Below are 23,816 nucleotides of genomic sequence, written 5' to 3'. Positions count from 1 at the left end.
TGGTGAGCCTGTGGAATCCTCTGCTGAAAAAAGTGTTTGAGGCCAAAGCATTGAATTTCTTCAAGAAGGAGTTAGATATAGTCCTCAAGGCTAAAGGGATCAAAGGTATGGGGACAAAGTGGGAACAGGAGACTGAGTTGGACAATCAGCTATGATCATAATGAATGGTGGAGTAGGCTTGAAGGGCCTAATGTTCTACGCCTATTTCCTATGTTTCTATGTTTCTGAAGGTACTGAGATATCCCTCAGCTCATTTTCAATTAACCCGTTTGGAAAAACCAACAGGAGCTTGTACAGGTTTGGAGATCTGTTGGAGTATTAACGCTGGAAGCGACAGTTGTTCTATGTCTCAAGGCCAATATGTCAGTCTTCCTTTAAATGATAAACTCATGATATCATCCAAAATATCCTGGGACTGGAGAATGGGCATGGTCAGAAAACAAACCCTAAATGAAGTGACAAGTAGGCTGACAACAGCCCACTGTATTTTTATGGAGCTAGAAAGAACACTCCTGCTTTACATTGAAAGTACATACAGTTAAATATATTGAAAGCATATTGAAATTTCCACTATTTTGTTAACTTAAAGAATAGATCCATCAAGATTTCATGATTCAACTTTTTGCTGCATGCTAATATGTATTAGTTTTTCATCATTCTGTCTGGAGTACAACTTGTGAACGTGAATGGATTTTAGTTTACTGAATCAAGAAGAAAGTGTATGTTTTTATACAGTGTCGTATTTCATCCTTAGCATGGTCCAAGACACTTCACCGTCAAAGAAACATGATACATATTCAGATAAAAGTCAAGTTTTTTGAGATGAACACTTTGGGAAAAAGCAGATGGTTGAATTATGCAGAAGTTATAGTTGAGAGGTTGAAGTCCATTTCAGTTCTTGGGAACTGCCAATAATTACAATTTCCAGTGGGTTCTGTCCTTGGTTCTAAATTCAGAAATGAATGGCTGTTTATTTCTGTCAGTTTAAAGGAGAAAACAGCAAGCCTTATTGAACTGTGACTGGAAAGCATCTCCCTGAATTGGCAGGTGGCATATGGAAAATTAGGGACTTACTAGCAAATGGTCAGGGGTTGACTTTAACAGGAGATTGACTATTGCTCAAGAATATGTCATATTTTTTTCTTATAAGGTCAATGTTTTGAAGGAAATGACATCAGCCAATATGTATACAGAAATATTCCATGAACTGTAATTGAGGAAATCAACTAAATAATCCTCTTGGCAGTGTTATCTGGAATGTAGACTACAACAAATCTCTGTTCTCCTGCAGATAGTGTTATGGGAATTTTATAGCAGACTGACAGAGCCCCAAATGCAATATAAAATACTGTGGTGCTGGAAATCTGAAAACAAAACAAGAAATGCTCAGCTGGCCAGATAACCTCTGTGGAGACAACACCACAGAGTTAACGTTTCAGGTTGATGACCTTCAATTAGAACCTTTCTGTTGGAATATCATCGGCCTAAAACATTGGCTGAAATTTAATGGACATGGCAGAGGGAATGTACACCGACTAGAAAACTGGTAGCAACATCATCGTGGCTATCTTTAGGAGATCTGATGGGGATAAGTCTCAATTGGATACTTGACTTTCTGAGGGTGGGCTTTCCAGCTACAGTAAGGGAATTTCCCTTCAGGAAATTGTCCCTGAACTTGCAGGTGGCATATGGTAGATTTGAAAGCCAAAAACAGTGGCTGACAGGTATTCAGTGGTTGCAGCACCAGTAGGAGTGGTGACCACAGCTAGCACTACACAGCAGTCCAGGCTGATCAGCAACAGACCTCAGATATAAATTTAGGGAAACAAAAACAGAAATTGCTGAAGCAAAGTCAATGTTCTGGGTCCAGTGACCCTTCTTCAAAACAGTTGCATCCAAACATTAACACTGTTTTCTCTCCACAGATTCTGTCAGACCCGCTGAGTGTCTCCAGCAATTTCTATCATTGTTTCAGATTCTCATCAGCAGTTTTGTGAGTTGGGTTTACAGTAGAATAGATGGTGGGGGAGTAGGAGTACCGATCTGAAAGTCAGGGGGAGGTCTTTCTCTGGGTGCCTTTTTCCTCTAATGGGTGCTCTGTCAGAGAAGAACATCCTGCAAAGAGGGAGCTCCTACTGGGCCTTAAGTTTAATCTGTCAGGATACTCCTGGTGGGGCCATATGCTGTGGTTTCCAATTTCCATTGATTCAATACCAGCAGCAATAGTATAAGGCCTTTTATTGACCCTTACAAGCCCCAAATCTCTTCCAGGGATGCAGACCATCTACAAGTTATGTATCTTGGAATTAATAAGAGGGAGGTGGGAAGGCAGAAGGATCTCCATCTCACATATTCCTATCTAATGATACATCACACACAAACACACACACACATCCACTTCCCCATACCTACTGCTGCCTCTGACATTTTTCCAGGAAGCAATAACTTCAGTTCCTTGATCTCTCTCTCTTTACAAATGCTTCAGACAGAGTCATGGTTTAACTTCATCCGAAAAATACTCCAACAAGGTAGTCCCCCCTCAGTGCTTCGCTGTCATGTTGAAGTATACGTTCAAGCTTTCAATGTGTCATAAAACTGCAGATTTTATTTCAAGGTGACATGCTACTATATGACAAATAATGTTTTAAATTTTGCATCTGAATTAAAGATCAACTTAACAATAAATCACAATTTTAGAATTTTCAGAAAGTCAAAAAGATTTTTTTTATAGCATCATATCACCTCGATTTGTTTCTCTATTATAAAATCATTTCTGTGCTTTTGGTTTCAGTTTGAAGTCATGTGAATAAATAAGTAAAAACTCTCTCTTATTTATTGAATTGTAATAAATAGGATAGCTTAGACAGTGTGGAAAATAATGACAGCTACAGTTGGTCAGCAATGATCTCTAATGGTTATTCATCTGAGAAAATGTTATTAAGAGAAATGGTGAAACTTGTTTATTTTCAGCTTGCTCCCTGACAAATGTGCTAACTGTGGCTCAAAGGTTAAGTGGACACATTACATACTCTAAAAGATCTGTAGTGTTACTTTTCATTTGATCGGTACTCTCCTTGATGCCTTACCAAAACAGCTTGCTGTGATTTAAAGCATAAGGGATGCAATAGAGCAAACTGATATTTCAATAGTAAGTGGTGGGCCAGCATGCTGCTAAATTCTAACATTTATGGATTCACTAGTTCACAAATTATTGATGTATTTTGAATTTTTAAAAAATCATTCCTGTGCCTACATCCCTCCAGTGCCTTTCTCCTGCCTATCCCTATAACTTCCTCTAGCCTTCAACTCCCCATTCCTCTGACCATTTGAACATTGTTTCTTTCTTCATTTCATCATCGGTAACTAAGCTTTCAACTGCTTGGATCTCGTCTCTGGAATTCCCTTTCCAAACTTCACTGCCTTCACTTGCCACTTCTCTGTGCATTGTCCTACTATCCATGTTGTTGACCATTTTAGCCTGAACATTTTAGACTACTGCTACACCATTGTGAAAGGTGCCTACCGCTCCATCTCCCACCCTCACTTCAGGAACTCTGACCACAATGCCATGTTTCTTCTCCCAGCTTACAGGCAAAGATCCCTTTGCGGATAGAGGTCTAGTGCTGGTTGAAGGAGGCAGACGATCAACTCCGGTGCTGTCTGGAATCGGCCGATTGGAACAATTCAAACAGTCCGCAGGTACCTTGGACGTGTACGCCACCACCGTCACAGACTTTGTCAGCAAGTGTGTGAAGGATTGCATACCAAGGAAGTCAATCTGGGTATTCCCCAACAGGAAACCCTGGATGAATCAGGACGTACAGAACCTGCTAAAAACCAGGTGTGAGGCCTTCAGATCAGGAGACCAACTCAAATATAAGGAATCCAAGTATGACCTTCGCAGAGCCCTTAAGACAGCCAAGATATACACCCAGCCATTATGGCAAGGACTGAATGACATCATAGTTTCTAAAAAGAGATAATGCAAGATAACCAATGATGACACACCCCTCTCAGATCGTCTCAAAGCCTTCTATGCTTGCTTTGAGTAGAATCTCGGTGGAGAGGTAACACCTATTCCAACAAGTCCTGATGAACTTATCTCAGCAGTCACTGCATCAGAGGTCAGATCAGTTGTCCTTTGTGTGAATCCAAGGAAAGTGATGGGACCAGACGGAGTACGAGACTTTGCACTCAGAGTATGCGCAGATCAACTAGCAGAGGTCTTCTCGGACACCTTCAATCTCTCCCTGCAGCAGGCTCATGTCCCTGCCTGTTTCAAGAGGGCCAACATCATCCCTAAACCTAAGAAGGCCCATGCAGCATGTCTCAACGACTACCTGGTGAAGGGCTTTTGCCCGAAATGTCGATTTTCCTGCTCCTTGGATGCTGCCTGACCTGCTGTGCTTTTCCAGCACCACTCTAATCTAGACTCTGGTTTCCAGCATCTGCAGTCCTTGTTTTTACCTCAACGACCACCACCAAGTGGCACTAACCTCGGTGGTCAGGAAGTGCTTTGAAAGGCTGGTCATGACATTAATCAACTCCAGCCTTCCCACTACACTTGACCCACTCCAATTTGCCTATCGGACCAACAGATCCACGTCAGGTGCCATATCACTTGCCTTTCACTCCTCCCTAGAACATCTTGACACCAAGAAAAGCTACATAAAATTCATACTCATTGACTACAGTTCAGCCTTCAACACTATTATCCCCTTGAGACTGATCACTAAACTTAGTGATCTCGGACTAAGCCCCACTCTCTGCAACTAGATCCTCAGTTTCCTGAGCCATAGGCCACAATCAGTGAAGACTGGGGACAATATTTCATCCTCACTAACATTCAACACTGGAGCCCCCCAGGGGTGTGTACTCAGCCCCCTAATGTAGTCACTGTATACCCATGACTGTGTTGCCAAATACCAGACTAATACCATTTACAAGTTCGTTGATGACACCGTCATAGTTAGTCGAATCTCAGATGGCAACAAAACAGACTACAGATGGGAGGTGAAAGACCTAGAAAAATGGTGCACTCAGAACAACCTAGCTCTCAATGCTGGCAAAACCACGGAACTCATTATTGACTTTCAGCGGGATGTTACTCATGCCCCCCCTACACATTAACAGCACAGAAGTGGAACGACTGGAGAGTGTCAAGCTCCTGGGAGTAGTCATCAGCAACAAGCTTTCCTGGACTCTTCATGTGGTTACAAAGGCTCAACAATCTCTCTTCTTTCTCAGGTAGCTGAGAACATTTGGCATGACGGTGAATACCCTTGCCAACTTTTATAGATGTGCCATCGAGAGCATTCTGTCTGGATGTATCACTACCTGGTATGGCAACTGTACCAATCAAGATCGGAGACAGTTACAGAGAGTGGTGAACTCAGCCCGGACAATCACAAAGACCAACGTCCCATCTAAAGAATCCATATATCAGGCCCGCTGTCAAGGAAAGGCCACCAGCATTCTCAAAGATCCATCCCACCATGGCAATGCTTTTCTACGATCTCTATCATTGGGGAGAAGGTACAGAAGTCTGAACACGCACCAGCCAGTTTTGAAACAGTTTCTACTCTACTGTTGTTAGAATACTGAATGTACTCACAAACTCTTCACATTCGCCTGTACCTGTGTTTTTGTTTTTGCCGCTGTTTACCTATTATTTGCTCACCTATGCTATTTAATTCTGTGATCTGCCTGCATTGTTGCAAGACAAAGATTATTACTTTGCCTCAGTGCACGTGACAATAAATAAATTAAATTAAATTAAGTGCTTTGTTTTCTAGAGCTTGGCATTAGTAATTCAGAAGCTAGAATATCATCTCAAACTGTTTAGCTATGTTTGGATGACTGTAATCTCTTATTAGGGTTAATCCTCAGCTGCAGCAAGGTCAGAAGATTAACAATATCCCACAGGCCTGCCCTTATAAAACCTGTTAATTTTCATTTTCAAAGGCTTTATTGGAAAGAAACAGCTGCTGGCTAATGTACCAGGTAGCCAGGCCAACAGCTCATTCATTTCCATGAGGAAGTTCAAATTTACCCCTACTGCTTTTACATTTTCAAAGATAACTTTATGCCCTTTTTAAAAATTAATTATCTTTGGACAATTTCCTGATAAAGATGAATGATCAGCACCTGAGCTGATCTTACATCCATCTTACATCCATCCATCCAGCACCAAGCCCTCAACCTCACTCTACCACCATTACTGCTTAAATTCTGTTTCACCTGATGTCATTTGAATCTGTCTAAATTTAGAGGTTATTAGCTTAGACTAAGCATTCTCCATTGATAGATCATTTAGGACCACAATAATGAAAATGTTTGCCAACAGAGAGATCTTCCGGAAACTCTTGACAATAGTATACCTGTACACAAGAGTGCTCAGGTAATTTCTGTCTCTATGTTTTTGATGCCCTTAATGTGTTAAGCAGACACAGCCATCAAACCGAAGCACTACAGCCCAGGGAACATGAGCATTCTAAAACCCCATCAAAAGATGTGTCTGGAGACATGGAAGCTTAGAATCACAGGTCCAATCTGCTTTTCCATCTAGGATCCAAGACCTGAGCATTCACTGGGGACAAGGCAGAGAAAAACATATTTCCAATTTCCATATAGAAACTGTTAAATATATCATTGAAAATTGTCAGGAAGTGCACAGCATTGGCATAGGTTGAGTTCACTTGTGATTCAGCTAAACATTTGTTTTCCACACCCTCCTGTATCAAAGTTGATATCTCACTTAGTGGTCTGCCATAGACGCAAAGCTGTGCTATCACGGGCAGTATTCAGCCTACTCATCTGCTGTATCACAATGCAATGCTGAAGGAATTTACTTAGAAAGTGCAATCTGACATTTGAATTAAAATACACCACTAGTCAATACAGAAATTACCTTTGTTGACATATACAGTAGTCCCCTTGTAGCCATGGGGAATATGTTCCACTATGTACCGTGGAATCCCTAAATTGCAGGTAGGAGCGAACCCATTCATTTCAGTGGGAAATTTACCTTCCCAGCATCCTCCTGGTCCCTGATGCTGGAAGATTCCCTATAGTATGTTTGGCCCAAGGTAAATCACGGGTAACTGAAATCACTTAAACCGATTCCGCAGTTACGGGGGTCACCCTGTATGCGCAAAATATTAACAGTAACTGTTCCTAAGTTTTAATCTTCTAAAATTGTCTTTCAATTTAAATCTGTTATCATTTGAGATAAGAACGTAATGAAGTTGAAATAAAAAACACAATGAAACATTCCATTTAAAATACTGAAGTTTTGAAATTATGCAAATATTAATGATTAATGATGTTATTACTAGATAACTCAGATCCAAAACTGAATCTTGATTTCATAGTTTTTTTGCATTTACAAGGTGACCTTTCAATAAACACAAGGCTGCCAATTCGGTTATAACAATAAAATAAAAGTTTATTACATAAATGATTAAAGCAAATTATTTACATACAACACAAACTTGAAAATTAGAGGTGTAGTTACAACATCATTATTTTAATTTTAGGGAAACAATTCCATGATAAAGATGGTTAACAATAACATCAAATAATGATTATTTTTCAGAACACATTTGTGTTACATTTAAACAAATTGAAAAATTATTAATTTCAACATATTAATTATGAAACTGTGAAGCATATAAATACATGCTACTTTATTAAATGTTATAGCTGAACAATAACATATACCTTAAAGCTTTAATGATCATTAGTTCCCCACTAAAATTAAAAACTTTAGCCTCAGTAGAATTATTTCGCTGGAAGGGGGCAACTGTAATTTTAAGTAATAAGCGTTCCAATATGCATGTACTATTGTATTTCAATTTTGCTTTACATAATAAGTACTGACTACCTTAATGTAGTGAATTTAATTATGCTTTCAAGCCAAAACAAAGCAATAACTTGAGAAATCATTGTTTTGTTTTATATTATTACCTTGCAATCCCATGGAAGTTCGACATATGGTGGAAAATTTTAACCTGGAGGAGCATGTGCATTTGAATGCAGGTACAGAGTTACAATTAACATAAATGTCAATGCTTCACTGAGTCCATCCTGCCAACTTTCTTGTGTAACTGGAATGCATTAGGCTACTTGTGTGCAATGCTTGCAAGAGGCTGGTTGTCTACTAACATCTGTAAATTGCTTAATTAAAACAATATTTCACTTTCCATAGTTTCCTGATAGTTGCTTGTGCAATTATTTTTGATCAAACTGTGCAGCTATGCTACAACATACCTCAGGGATAGCCTTCAGAAATGAGATAACGAGAATACAGAGAAAGTATATTTTTGTTAGGGTGAAAGGAAAGGCTGATAGGTAGAGGAAATGTTGGATGACTCAAGAAATTGAGGGTTTGGTTAAGAAAAAGAAGGAAGTATATCTAAGGTATAGACAGGATAGATCGAGTGAATCCTTAGAGTATAAAGGCAGTAGGAGTGTACTTAAGAGGGAAATCAGGAGCACAAAAAGGGGACATGGGATAGCTTTGGCAAATAGAATTAAGGAAAATCCAAAGGGTTTTTACAAATACGTTAAGGACAAAAGGGTAACTAGGGAGAAAATAAGGCCCCTCAGAGATCAGCAAGGCGGCCTTTGTGTGGAGCCGCAGAAAATGGGGGAGATATTAAACGAGTTTTTTGCATCAGTATTTACTGTGGAAAAGGATATGGAAGATATAGACTGTAGGGAAATAGATGGTGACACCTTGCAAAATCTCCAAATTACAGAGGAGGAAGTGCTGGATGTCATGAAATGCATAAAGGTGGATAAATCCCCAGGACCTGATCAGGTGTACCCTAAAACTCTGTGGGAAGCTAGAGAAGTGATTGCTGGGCCTCTTGCTGAGATATTTCATCGATAGTCACAGGTAAGGTGCTGGAAGACTGGAAGTTGGCTAACATGGTGGCACTGTTTAAGAAGGGTGGCAAGAACAAGCCAGGGAACTATAGACCAGTGAGCTTGATGTCAATGGTGGGCAAGTTGTTGGAGGGAATCCTGAGGGACAGAATGTAGATGTATTTGGAAAGTCAAGGACTGATTCGGAATAGTCAACATGACTTTGTGCATGGGAAATCATGTCTCACAAACTTGACTGAGTTTTTTGAGGAAGTCACAAAGAGGATTGATGAGGGTGGAGCAGTAGATGTGATCTATATGGACATCAGTAAGGCATTCAACAAGGTTCCCCATGGGAGATTGATGAGCAAGGTTAGATCTCATGGAACCCAGGGAGAACTAGCCATTTTGATACAGAACTGGCCCAAAGGTAGAAGACAGAGGGTGGTGGTGGAGGGTTGTTTTTCAGACTGGAGGCCTGTGACCAGTGGAGTGCCACAAGGATCGGTGCTGGGTCGTCTACTTTTTGTCATTTACATAAATGATTTGGATGCGAGCATAAGAGGTACAGTTAGTAAGTTTGCAGATGATACCAAAATTGGAGGTGTAGTGGACAGCGAAGAGGGTTACCTCAGATTATAACAGAATCTGGACCAGATGGGCCAATAGGCTGAGAAGTGGCAGATGGAGTTTAATTCAGATAAATGCAAGGTGCTGCATTTTAGGAAAGCAAATCTTAGCAGGACTTATACAATTAATGGTAAGGTTTGAGGGAGTGTTGCTGAACAAAGAGACCTTGGAGTGCAGGTTCATAGTTCCTTGAATTGGAGTCACGGGTAGCTAGGATAGTGAAAACGGCGTTTGGTATACTTTCTTTTATTGGTCAAAGTATTGAGTACAGGAGTTGGGAGGTCATGTTGTGGCTCTACAGGACATTGGTTAGGCCACTGTTGGAATATTGTGTGCAATTCTCGTCTCCTTCCTAATCGGAAAGGTGTTGTGAAACTTGAAAGGGTTCAGAAAAGATTTACAAGGATGTTGCCAGGGTTGGAAGATTTGAGCTATAGGGAGTGGCTGAACAGGCTGGGGTTGTTTTCCCTGGAGCATCGGAAGCTGAGAGGTGACCTTATAGAGGTTTACAAAATTATGAGAGGCGTAGATAGGGTAAATAGACAAAGTCTTTTCTCTGGGATGGGGGAATCCAGAATTAGAGGGTATAGGTTTAGGGTGAGAGGGGAATGATATAAAAGATCCCTACGGGGCAACGTTTTCACACAGAGGGTGGTACGTGTATGGAATGAGCTACCAGAGGAAGTGGTGGAGGCTGGTACAAATGCAACATTTAAAAGGCATCTGGATGGGTATATGAATAGGAAGGGTTTGGAGGGATATGGGCCAGATGCTAGCAGGTGGGACTAGATTGGGTTGGGATATCTGGTCGGCATGGACGGGTTGGATCGAAGGGTCTGTTTCCAAGCTGTACATCTCTACGACTCTATGACTCTAGTCCAAGTTCCAGCATCTCTTCAGACCTTAAAGAGATGGTTGCAGCGTGTTACACATCAGAACCCTGAGGAATGAAATTCAGCAGCACCAAAATGAAAGCCACGATCTGATCAGCAGATGTGTGTTCAAACAAGTCATTGGAACACTGAAGATCCACTGCAAGTGCTAAAACAGATCTAGAGGTGAGTTCCAGTAAACATCATTTAGAATGTCTAGAGTGGACTGTAATTTATCTCACAATGAGGTTTGGACCTCCAGAAAACAAAACAAGGCTAAGAGCTCTAGCCTTCTTTTTGGATGATTCAGTTGTGAAGGAGAAAGAAGCATGAGATAAAGAGGAGGAGTGGAATGAGTTGTTCACACTGCTATCTACTCTTGATCATCAGCAAATTAATGGAAAGTGCCATTGGCAGTTCCATCAAACAACACTTACATAGTTTGAGTTCTGCCAAGGTCATTAAAGTCCAGACCTCATTAAAGCGTTGATACGATCAAGGTGGAGGAGCTGGTTTCTAGAGATCTTCTTCAGCAGTTTCTCACGACAAAGTTGACTTGCTTCCACACTAAATATGAGATCTCAGGTAACTGATTTGTCCAATGAGTAACCTACAGACCCTGTTGCAAACTGAATGGTGGCTGGGGTCATAGAAATATCAGATACCCAGGAGTCTTCACTAACTGGAAGAACTTTCAATGTGTAGGTAATGTGCATTGTGCTCCTATCTCTATGGATTTCAGTTTGCTGGTAGTGTTGTGATTTGAAGTATGTAGAATGCTCCCAGGTGCTTTCCTACCATTTTAGGTACTCTTGGCACAGGTTTCCTAAATGTTTATGGGAATGTTGCATTTTCTCAAGAAGACTTTGACATGTTACCACTGCCATCTAGGACTTACTTCCTCTATCCAAGATCAGAGTACAACTCCCATGTCAGGCACGTGGAGAATGAGGCGCACTCAGCAGAATTGATCCAACATGGTCAGCGTCTTAATGCTGGAACTGTTGGCCTCCGTGAGAACACTGATGGTGTTGCACCTATCCTGCTAATAGATTTGCAAGATCTTGAGAAGGCAGAAGGTGGTATATCTCCAAGTTTTTGAATGCCACCTATACATAGTCTACACATCTGAGCCAATTAGAAACTTAATCCCTCACTATAGGTGGAGCAAAAGCAGGTAAATAACTTAAAGTTTAAAAGAACTGAAATGCGATTCATTCAGAAAATGCCCACTTCTAGTTTTAACAGGCATAGATTTTGTGTGATCCTGAATTTGGAACAGCGAATAGGGTTGCCAACTCTCTCAGACTGTGTTGAGTCAGCTGACCTGGAGCTGTGAGGAAAAGCTGCTACTGCAACACTCAAAATTTTGTTTTGTTTTTCTTTCCAATAATAGTTTTGCCAGATCTGTCAAGACCAAGGCAATGGATTTAGAACAGTGTTGAGCACAGTAGAAGTATGGATGTTTGTGTGTCTTAAGCTCACACACAGATCCTGGTCATCTCGGATGTCTTCCCACTAGACTAAGAACTTGCTCCACCAAACCTCTTTGGTGGCTGTTGTGCATTAGAATAATTCACCCACAATCATTTACCACTCTTCCAAATGAAATTTGGAACATGTACGACTGTGGTGGATAATCCTCCAGCAACTTCTGGAATGACAACAAATATTATTACCTGGGAACTTGGACGTTCAACATTAGCACTGCCACCCTAATCGTGACCCAATGGGCTGGGGGGTGGCCAGCTGAAAGAACAAGGTGATGGTTACTAGAAATGTCAGCATAAAAGTACTGTCCATATGGGACTGGCTTTGCCATTGTAAGGGATAAAGACAGAATGATTGCCCTTGGTATAAAGGTAACATTTGACTGAGTGCAACACTAGGGATCTTAACAGAAATAAATTCATTGCAAATTAGACGAAAACTGCTGCTGGTTGGAACCAATTCTAGCAAAAAAAATCACAGTGAGTGTGATTGCTTGGGTTCAAATAGCTCAGCCATGGGACAGTGCAGCAAAGGTCCCCAGGAATGTGTCTGAAGCAACACACCAAGGCTCCTTCTAAAAGTACCTTCCATACCCAAGAGCTCTACTACCTGAAAGGAAAAGGGCCACAGATACATGAGCATTCAATCACTCGTAAGCGATACACCACTCTGATTTGGAACTATATTGTAAATCCTTCACTGTTGCTGAGTAAAGACCCTGGAAATCCCTTCCTAATAGTTTTGTGGGAGTGCCTACACCAACTGGACTGTGCTAGTTCAAAAACACAGCTTGCCATTTCCTTCTCAATGCAAATAATGGTGGGAAATAAATGCTGTTTTAGCCAGTGATATTCAGGTCACATAAAATAACACATTTTTTCAAGCCAGGACTAAGTTATTTGTTATCGCCATGGATATTGGTGCTTCTTAAAGAGGAGAAAGTGAGGACTGCAGATGTTGGAGATCAGAGTTGAGTGTGTGGTGTTGGAAAAGCACAGCAGGTCAGGCAGCATCTGAGAAGCCCGAAACGCTGATCTTCCTGCTCCCCGGATGCTGCCTGACCTGCTGTGCTTTTTCAGCACTGCACTCTCGAAACTGGCTTTTAAAGAGCCATGTTCTAGCCACATATTGACCCAGTTGATAGAATTAGCCAGTCTATCCATGTAGGAATATATTGTCACGAAGCACTATAAAAGCAAAGCAGTCATGCTTGTGGCAGACTCCTCCAGTCTGTCTGAAATCATATTGATCGTCCTTGGAAAGCCTGTCAGTGAATCAGACATTCTCTGCCACTGCTTAATGCTTCTTGTTTCATTGACAGCCTCTGGGGGCTAGCATAGGTGTTTAATTGAGCAGAGTTGGAGGAGACTGCACTCTCTGATGCACACTCTCTATAGCTGTACCTGCCAATACCTTCTGCCCTACCTAACTTATGAAGTGTGAGTCATTGGTAAAAAGCCAATTTTCAGCCTACATGTTCCCACTGGATGACAAGTGTTTGAGCTGGTGCACAATGTACATAAGTCTTACTTCCTTAGAAGGACAACTATAATTTGAAGCTTGGAAAGATAATGAATATTGTTCTTGTACAATCAATCAAGATCAATCAGCATCCAGTATGGTAGAGCTTTGAGTTTAATCTGGATCATCAGTGTCTAACAGCCTGTGATACTGATAACTATAGGCTTTCTGTTTTTGGCAAATAAAGATCAGATTTCATGGAAATAGCTCTTGCTGTGCACTTGTTTCCTGTTTGCAGTCTAATAATGCTCATGACAAAGGTCCTGGTTGCCTCTGGGAAAATTGGAATATCTGGATGAAATTAACAACTTTGTTAATTACCTTAATTGGCTTCCCACCTTTAGTGGGTGGGTTGCAGTCTCCACTCTGATGCTGCCACTGCTGAAATTACAAGGACGCAGAAGCACACCAGACAGTTGTTATTTTGCTATTTTCCTGTCCTCTCCAAGCCCTCTCCCCCATCCCACCTCCAATACTTCCAAGATGCTGGGAGAATTCCTCCCAATGTTTTGTCAATTTATCGATTGTGTCGTTCTGAGCTGACAGATGGTCCTTTCCCATGGGTCCCTTTAGAATTGGAAAGAATATTTCTTTATCTTGATGCCAGATTGTTACAATTGGGATTGTGTTACAAAGCTCAGTTGTTATTCTTTAGCACTTCAGAGTCCTTCACCTTTCCAATTGGCATATGATTGTTGTTAATATTTCTCTGAAACATTTATTGACTAGAATCCATTGAAAAGCTATCCAAGTGTGAGACTTTACAGGAGATAGTTCTTCAACTGTTATTTAATCACTGTGTTTTTTGCAATCAAGCAGTGATATATTTAAATTTGCATAAAAAGCTAGTTTTCCTCCTGCAACACAACCTTTTAGAATCATATATCTTATGAACTAAAAGCAGAATGCCTTGTTGATTATGATATATTGTTAAAAGTGTTCCAAAATGAAATGTACCAGTGAAACCACTAAATCTACATTATTATTCAAAATGCTTCATGCAGATTATGGTACTTTCAACCATTTCAATGCTTGGAGAAAATGATAAGCCAAAGACATTTAGTATAGATGACAATCCACTACAAAGCTGTCCCATTCATTTGATGATTTGATTTCTCGCCCATTGCTTCATTGCTCTACAGCAGTATTTTTCAGGGGCCATTGATAAACAGGACATGACTGGAGAAGCAGCAACAATTGCTCTTGCTGTTGCTTTTACTTCAAAGATTTGCTCTTGTTCTCTTGAGCAGCCAACTCATTTTGTGATAGCAATCTCTGAATTTTCTCACGAAGTGCAAGTCTGAGTTCCTGAGAATTCTGGATCAGTTTTGTGACAGTACAGTCTGTGTGAGCTCCTCTGTGGACTTTGGGGTTGCTTTGACCAACTCCTACTGGATATTTGAAGGCCCTAACAAAACAATCTCTCTGCATTTTCTCTCAAGAATTGTAGTGCCTTTAAAATCACCTGCAGAATATCTCTCTTTGTAACCTATGAAAAATGCCTTTGATCATTCAATCGTGAATAAACTATAGAGGCAAAATCAATATGACTGTATGATGCAATTTATAAAAATATATTTTCTCATCAAGTCTCAAAGCATCATGTTCAAGAATTGGTTCTCCAGTTGAAATAGATGAAAACTTGAGTGGCACTGATGTCAACTAATTCAGAAGCTACTTTTCCAGAGAATATGAAGCCATTCACTACAAAATGAATAATGCAAACAATATTAAAATGCAACTTCATACAATTGAAAACATACTATAATATTCAGTCCAAGAAAGAAAAACATGAAAAAAAAGAGAGCATAGCAGAGAATCAGGATAAATGGATCTTTTGCTGGTAGACAACATTTAAACGGTGGGGTGTCAGACTGTTCAGTCTTCATGCCCCAAGTATTTGAGAGAAGACGATGGACAGGAAGTATTATAGCCACATTTACAGATTACAGATAGGTGGGCTAATAAGTTGGAATGAAGAAATAAGAAATTTACAAATGAATATGGATAGATTTTCGGTGAATGGGCCAAAATTTGGGAGATGGAGTTTAATGTGGATAAGTGTAAGGTTATCCATTTTGGTTGGAGGAATAGAAAGACAATTCATTATCTGAATAGAGAGAAACTTCACAGTTCTTCAGTGCAGATAGATCTAGGTGTTCTCTTGCATGAATCACAAAAAGCTAATATGCAGATAAAGCAGGTAATCAGGAAGACAAATGGAATTTTGGCATTTATTGTGAAAGAAACAGAGTATGAAAGCAGAGAAGTGTTGCTGTAACTGCACAAGGTGTTAGTGAGACCACACCTGAAATATTGTATACATTGGCTCCCTTACTTGAGAAGGAGTGTACTTCTACTGGAAGTAGTTCAGAGGAGGGTGATTCGAAGGGGTTTGTCATTTGAAGAAGATTGAGCTGTTTAGGTCAACATTCTCGAGGATTTAGAAGAATGAAACCAGATCTAATTAAGCTGTAGAAGATGCTAGTGGGCTTGACAAAATACTTGCAGAAAGGATATTTCCCCTTGTGGGGAAATCTTGAATGGGAAGTCATAGTTTTAGGATAAAGAGTAGCAGATTAAAGCAGACTTGAGAAGAAATTACTACACTCAAATCTGTGGAATTCACTACCCCAGTAGGGACATTAAGTATATCTAAGAAGGAGATAGACAGAATTTTAATTAAGATTAGAGTAGTGCTGGAAATGCACAGCAGGTCAGGCAGCATCCGAGGGGCAGGAAAATCGATGTTTCGGGCAGGGGCCCGTCATGATAAAGAGCCCCTGCCTGAAACGTCGATTTTTCTGCTCCTCGGATGCTGTCTGACCTGCTGTACATTTCCAGCACCACTCTAATATTGACTCTAATCTCCAGCATCCGCAGTCCTCACTTTCGCCTAGATTTTTAATTAATGATGGTTTGAAGTGTTTTGAAGGGTGGTCAGGAAAGTGGAGTTAAGGTTGATATGAAATCGCCCATGATCATATCAAAAATCAGAGAAGGCTAAAAGGTGCTGATTTGTCCTTCTGCTCCTTGTTCAAAAATGAATTCACATATATTTCTCATGCTTCAAAGGTTGGGATTGATTTTTCCCATCCCTACTATAACTTCACCAAATTGCTCTGTTTATTATCATGAATACTGCAGTTTTCTCCTTCAGTAGGTTAGATACTGTGTCCATTCCCAATTGGAGCAGAATAAATGCTTTCTACTAACTCAAAGGTAAAATTATTTGATGTTTAAATTTAAAAGTATATGCAACATCTGTTGTCTCTGTGATTTTGGTCATTGTTTACTGGATTAATGGTGCTGTTGGTAAATACTTGCCGAGTTAAATTACTCTGCATTTGCAATCAGCCAGAAAAACAATTCTGAATAAGATGTGCATTTGCTATGTTTAATATTTCTAAATTAATTCTGTTTATCCATTTTACTAGCAGTTTAAATGTTCCACATATCACGGGAACATTGAACACAGATGCAAAACTGCAGCACTTAAACAGTATATAAAATATTGTGAGATTCAGTTCTGTTAAATGTCAATGTAAAATCTTGCCTTTGATTAATGACTGTCTTTTGCAGCCAAAAGGTAGGTAAAGTGAGATCATGATATACTTTGTTGCATCATTCTGTAATTACAATCTCCGATTAAAAAGTCAGCTATAAAGTGATTTTTGTTGAATAATCCATCACCTCTTGTACAGGGATGGATTCACATTTGCCAATGACCTGTGATTCATTTCAGTAATCAGTCTTGTTTGGCAGGCTGATTAGTGAATGCACGCAGACTGTAGCTTAGGAGAAAGCCTTAGAATGAATTTTGTTTCTGTCATCATCCAATTATCATGGACACACATCATTCTGAAGGGTTTGAGAAAGCAAGCACAAGTGAGAGCCCTGCCTAATTTGGTTCTCCTCCCAAAACCAGTTGAAATGAATAAACTCAGTAAAAACTGTTGTTTATGTTAATTGACCTGAGTGCTAACTCTGAAGTCAATGTACAGTTCCATTCATGAGATAAAAATGATAGCTTCTGGGAGAAATGAATTGTTGTGGAAAGGGATTTGGACCCTTGTGGTGATGTCACAGAGCTGCACATTGTTATGGCCAGACCCACTCAAAACATTTCAAGGAAGTGGCTCAGACCCTAACTTTGCTAGTTGTTTTAAGTAGGTGTAACACAGACATTCCAAGAGGGATGCAGTTGGTCAAACCACAATTTTAAATAAAATAGAATTTACAAGATTACCAAATAAAACACAAATATCAGAGAACAGAATCCAGAATAACTTAACCTATCCAACATACTATACCAATTTAATAATGCTGTTCCAAACACTTGTAACAATTCCCATACATCCCTTAGAACCTAGAACAACACAGTGCAGAAAGGGCTCTCAGCCCTCGATGTTACGCCAACCTGTGAACTATTCTCAGCTCATCCCCCTACACTATCCCATCATCACCCTTGGCACAAAAGGTAAAATCAAACACAGGGTCTTACAGGAGAGATGGAAGTGAGGACTGCAGATGCTGGAGTATCAGAGCTGAAAATGTGTTGCTGGAAAAGCGCAGCAGGTCAGGCAGCATCCAAGGAACAGGAGAATCGACGTTTCGGGCATCAGCCCTTCTTCAGGATGGGCTGATGAGGGGCCTTTGATGAGGGACATTCCTGATGAAGGCTTTTACCTGAAATGTCGATTTTCCTGCTCCTCAGATGCTGCCAGTCCTGCTGTGCTTTTCCAGCATCACTCTAATCTTGACTGCCTGCTTTTAGTGAACAGCCAGATTGCTAAAACCAAACCAAACCAGAGAAAAGCTGAGCTGGAAAAACTGGCCACTCCACTTTCATTGTACAAGTTTTTTTAAAACTTAAAAGTCTTTTACCTGAGGCAGTATCTGTTAGCTATAAACAAATTGGCCCTAAAACCCTTCAACTTAAACTTTTCAGAGTTTTTGTCTTTTATGACCTCTCTGGAAAAAAAAGCCAATGACACCTTAACCTTGTTAAAGGAGCAGCATCGTTATAACATTATTGGTTATAAATACCATCGAGTAGATGGAGATAAAACAATTCTGGAAGAACACACTGGAATGTGAGATTCTCTGAAAGAAATATCAAAAGCACTTGGATTTGAAAACTCAGACAAAACAGATTAGTTCCTACCAAAAATGACCATAAGCTAGAGCCAGGTATATATTGCGTGTTCACTTTAATTGCTTTTTAGTTCCTTCCTTTTTGAAAAAGTGTTTGTGAAAACTCAATTTCATAACTACTTCTCCTTCCTCAGTGACTGATGTCTGTGCCCCCTAACCCCACACTAATTCCAAATGAAGTTCCAAGCTTCTCGTTTTGAATTCATCCAAGAGTATAGTTATCTCCATGTCATACAACATTTCTCAGACAGATGCTCCCCTGACATCCTGAGATCAACACTTAGGGACGTGTACCATCACATGAACGTCTCTCGAACTTTTTTTCCATTCCATGAACATCACCTTACACTTTCTCAAAGCTGCCTTGATTCCCAGTTGAATTTCATTCTTCAACCCGTTCATTGCCTCAACAAAAGAAATAGAGTCTTCTCTTCCTTTCAGGTGTTAATGAATGCAAGATTCAATAGCTCATATGTACAGTTACTTCTCTGGATTCTTAATCCCTGCTCCTTCACTCCAAATCCAATCCTTCTTCTAATCACATGTCTTGCACATAATCACTCTACATTCTGACTGTGTTCTTTCAAAACAATCTGTATTCAGGAAAATCATTTTATACCTTCACCTCAATCAATTTTGCACATTACCTTCTTTCATCACATCCTGCCCACTTCTTTGACAGGAGTCTTCTCTCCACTCCACAGAAGCTTTCACCAATTTCCAATACACCTCCTCCATCTTGAACACTTAATAAAACCTGCATCTTCTATTCCAATATCAGTACTTGAAAACCATTTAGTAGGATATTAATAGACTGTCTAGCTCCCAAACCAAAAATCAGAATTGGCAATCACTATCTTTTAAAATTATGGGAGTTTTCACAACATGTTTCCTGAAGTAATAACTTGGGAAAATTACAACAGTGATAGTAAAAAGATTAGTTCAATTTATCACGAGATATGGATTGCCAAAATGAACACAATCAGATGAAGGCACAAACTTTATGTTCAAATATTTAAAGAACTTATGACTAGCTTGGCAATTAAGCAATTCACATCTTCTGCATTTCAACCACAATTTTGAAGTGCATTGGAAAGATGGTATCAAGCTTTGAAGATTATTGCTAAGAATATCCTAACAATTCCGATAAAGATTGTGAGACAAATTGTTACTATTATTCATTAGGGATGTTCCTAATGAGTCCACAGGAGTTACAAATTTTGAATTAATAAAAGGATGTTATAGACTAGGCCAGACCACTCAAAACATTCTTGAGCAGATAACCCAGACCATATGTTTGCAATTTGTTTAGGTAAGTGTACAGTGAAAATTACCCGGAGTAAGATAGCTAGGTTGACTAATAGCTTTTAAAACAAACAGAAATTTATTCACAAAATTACACAATGAAACACAAAGAACAGAATAAAGAACTCCTACAGAACTCAGTCTACCAAAGCTAGATTTAATTATGCTTTTCCAAATATACACAACAGTCCCAAAAAGCAAACCTCCCTTAAACACTGTTTAAAAAAATGGATCCAATACTTACAGGTTGAAGTTAGAAGGGCAGAAAGAGAGAGCTCACTGTTGAACTCCTAACTAGTTCTAAACTGAACTGCTCAGCTAGAGAGCTGACCACTCCCCTTTCATTATACAGGTCACTTCTAAACATGACCACTTTGGCCTGGAAGTCTCAACTGTTTACATATGAACAAAAAGGCCTAGGTTAATGTTGATGAATATGAAAAGGGCTGTTACATCAAAGGAGACCATTATTTCATCCTCTTCTATTTTGATGCCTTTCATGGTCTTCAGGAATTCTTGGATGGAATGGATGGAGTAGCGTAGGTCTTCTACTAAATGTTTTAGTTTTTGGTGTAGCTCCTTGGCTAATCTGAAAGTTGGTGTTCCAGGTAGCAAGACTATGGGTCTGAGGCTGGCTCCTGGTTTGTGAATTTTGGATAATCTGTAGAAGCATGGTGTGTTGGATCCATCTGGTTTCACTTTTTGGAAGTCAGTTTTATTTATTTCTCCAGATTTCAGAAGGTTTTTTGGTTAGGGCTGTGATTCATTTCACTAGTTGTGGGGTTGGGTCTATTGCCCATCAACATACAGATAAGGAAGAATATCGCTTTGACTGGGACAACACATCCATCCTAGGACAAGCCAAACAGAGAGAATTCCTTGAAGCATGGCACTCCAACCAGAACTCTATCAACAAACACATTGATTGGGATCTTATTTACCATTCCCTGAGAAAAAGAATAGGAAATGACATCACTACAGTAAATGGTAATACCACAGGAAATGACATCACCAACCCAAGGAAACCTAAACACATAAATAAAAAGCGGGCCATACCACCAGTGTTGCACTGGAGGCTCACTGATAAGGTTACCTAGTATGGTGACGAAATGTCTGAAAATGAACCTTCCAATTCAGCAAGCAAATTTACATCCAGAACCTCAATATGAGCTAAACCACTTCTCAAAATTGTGTTTTCTCTAAGGCTAATATAGCCTTTCAAAGTGTGGTGCCAAGGTCAGTTCACAGTTCTCCAAGTGGGATCTAACCAGCAACTTAAATAAATTTAAGTAGGCAACTTAAATAAATTTTTTAAAAGATTGATAAACAAAAGCTAGGAGACAATTGACATGTCAAATTTCAGAGAGAAAATGACAAATGTACATAAATTGGCAAAAAAAAACTGAAAGAAGCTCAATAAATATTAAAAATTGAGCAGATTAAAAAGACCAAAAGTTCTAAATTTTGTTGCAGGAGAAAATGTGTTTATATCATTGCCTTTATCTGGGGAATTATTAAAAACAAGACTTACTGAATTTTTTTTTTAAAATTAAGAAAAAAATTAATAATATGATTTATGTAGTGAGTACTCCAAGTGGAGAAAAAGGTCAGAGACTGTGTCATTCATGTTAACTTGTTGAAAAGATATCATGTTAGACATGATTATAAGAAGAAAAGTGTACTTACAGTAGCAAGGAAGTAGGGAGCAAAATAGAAACATCAAGGCAATGGAAGAATGAATCCAAAATTGAAAACTCAAATGTTAATTTACCAACAATCAAACTACAGAACACAGACATACTTAAAAGATTAGATAGTGGTATGCTGTATCTTCCAGATGACTATCAAGGTAATTTCTGAAGTATAATATAGAATTATGTTATTGTGGAAATAGACCAAATGAAATAATTTTGGCTGTTCATGATGAGGATATGGGGAATGCAATATCTATAAAGCAACATCAGTACTGGCGCAATCTAGAGATTGGGTCAGGTCAGGGAAAAGATTAAGTTAATGTTGGACAATGATATTACCGAGCTAAGTCAGAGTAGTTGGAGTTCATGTATTGTGGTGCCAAAACTGGATGGATCACAAAGATTTTGCATTGGTTATTATAAAGTCAACATGGTAATGAAAATAGCTCATATCCTATACTTGGGCAAAAAGATTACAATGAATAAATTTGACATTCTAAGTTTGTCACAAAGATTAACTTGGTAAAGGAGTATTAACAAGTTCCCTTAATTAAGAGAGCCACAGAAATTTTGACTTTTGTAACATAGATGGACCTTATCAGTGTCACATTATGCTGTTTCAATTACAAAGGTATCCTCTACCTTTCAATTGTTATCCAATAAAGTAATTTACATACCATATTATTGGTGGTGGATATAGAGCTAGTATAAGACTCAATGTCTCTTTTTCAATGGTTGAATATTTTTAATATATTGTATGAAATGTAGATGATTTCTTTAAAACATAACTGACAGACCATTCAATCACTATTTCATCATCTTGCAATAAAACTGCTCTATACCAACATCCAGTTTGAATTGCTTTGGAATAATAAGGCACTGTTAAAACTGATGGCATTTTAGTAGAGCTTTCAAAGGTAAATTGACACTCTAGTTTCCATTCAAATTTTCTGTGTTTTTTCATCAAGTCTGTTAAGGAAGCAATGACAGTACTAGAATTCAGAACAATTTACTAAAGAAATCACGTGATGAGATAACATGAAATTTTGTGTTTCATCTGAGACACAGGAATGTCCAAAATGTCTTGCATTTTTGCTTCTCTGGTGCACTTTGGCCTGGTCCAACAGCATGGCCCAACTGAGTCACCATTAGATGAGATTAGGTTCCCTACAGTATGGAAACAGGCCATTTGGCTCAACAAATCTACACCAACCCTCCAAAGAGTAACCCACCCAGACTAATGCACCTACGAGTATGGGCAATTTAGCATGGCCATTCACCTGACCTGCACATCTTTGGACTGTGGGAGCAAACTTGAGCACCTAGAGGAAACCCATGCAGATACAGGGAGAATGTGAAAACTTCACACAGACAGTCACCTTAGGCTAGAATCAAACCCAAGGCCCTGGTGCTGTGAGGCAGCAGTGCTAACCACTCTGCCACCTTTGGCAAACCAACTCTTCACCAAATTTATAGCCTAATTGATTTTTTATAGCCAATCAAACAGTTCAGTCAAATCTTGTATTTTTTTTCTCCCAGAAATCAACCAAATTATCAATGTAAACAATACAACTACCAGGTTATTAATTAACCAGTAGGTACTTCTGTAGCCATGGTGAGTTAGTCATAGAGATGTACAGCATGGAAACAGACCATTCGGCCCAAATTGTCCATGCCAACCAGATATCCCAACCCAATCTAGTCCCACCTGCCAGCACCTGTCCCATATCCCTCTAAACCCTTCCTATTCATACACCCATCTAAATGCTGTTTAAATGTTGTAATTATACCAGTCTCCACCATTTCCTCTGGCAGCTCATTCCACACACACACCACCCACTGCATGAAAAAGTTGTCCCTTAGATCTCTTTTATATTTTTCCCCTCTCACCCTAAACCTATGCCCTTTAGTTCTGTACTTCCCTACCCCAGAGAAAAGACCCTTGTCTATTTATCCTATCAATGCCTCTCATGATTTTATAAATCTTTATAAGGTCACCCCTCAGCCTCCGACACTCCAGGGAAAACAGCCCCAGCCTGTTCAACCTCTCCCTATAGCTCAAATCCTCCAACCCTGGCAACATCCTTGTAAATCTTTTCTGAACCCTTTCAAGTTTCATAACATCTTTCTGACAGGAAGGAGACTAAAGTTGCAGGCAATATTCCAAAAATGTCCTGTACAGCCGCACCATAGCCATCCTTTTCGAAAAAGTCAAGGCCTTAGCAAAAATCAAGCTTTAGAATTAACAAAATGTTTTTATTTAGATTGTGTTTTC

The sequence above is a fragment of the Chiloscyllium punctatum genome, chromosome 37, assembly GCF_047496795.1.
Source record: "Chiloscyllium punctatum isolate Juve2018m chromosome 37, sChiPun1.3, whole genome shotgun sequence".
In the NCBI taxonomy this organism is placed as follows: Eukaryota; Metazoa; Chordata; class Chondrichthyes; order Orectolobiformes; family Hemiscylliidae; genus Chiloscyllium; species Chiloscyllium punctatum.
This window is presented reverse-complemented; position numbering follows the sequence as displayed.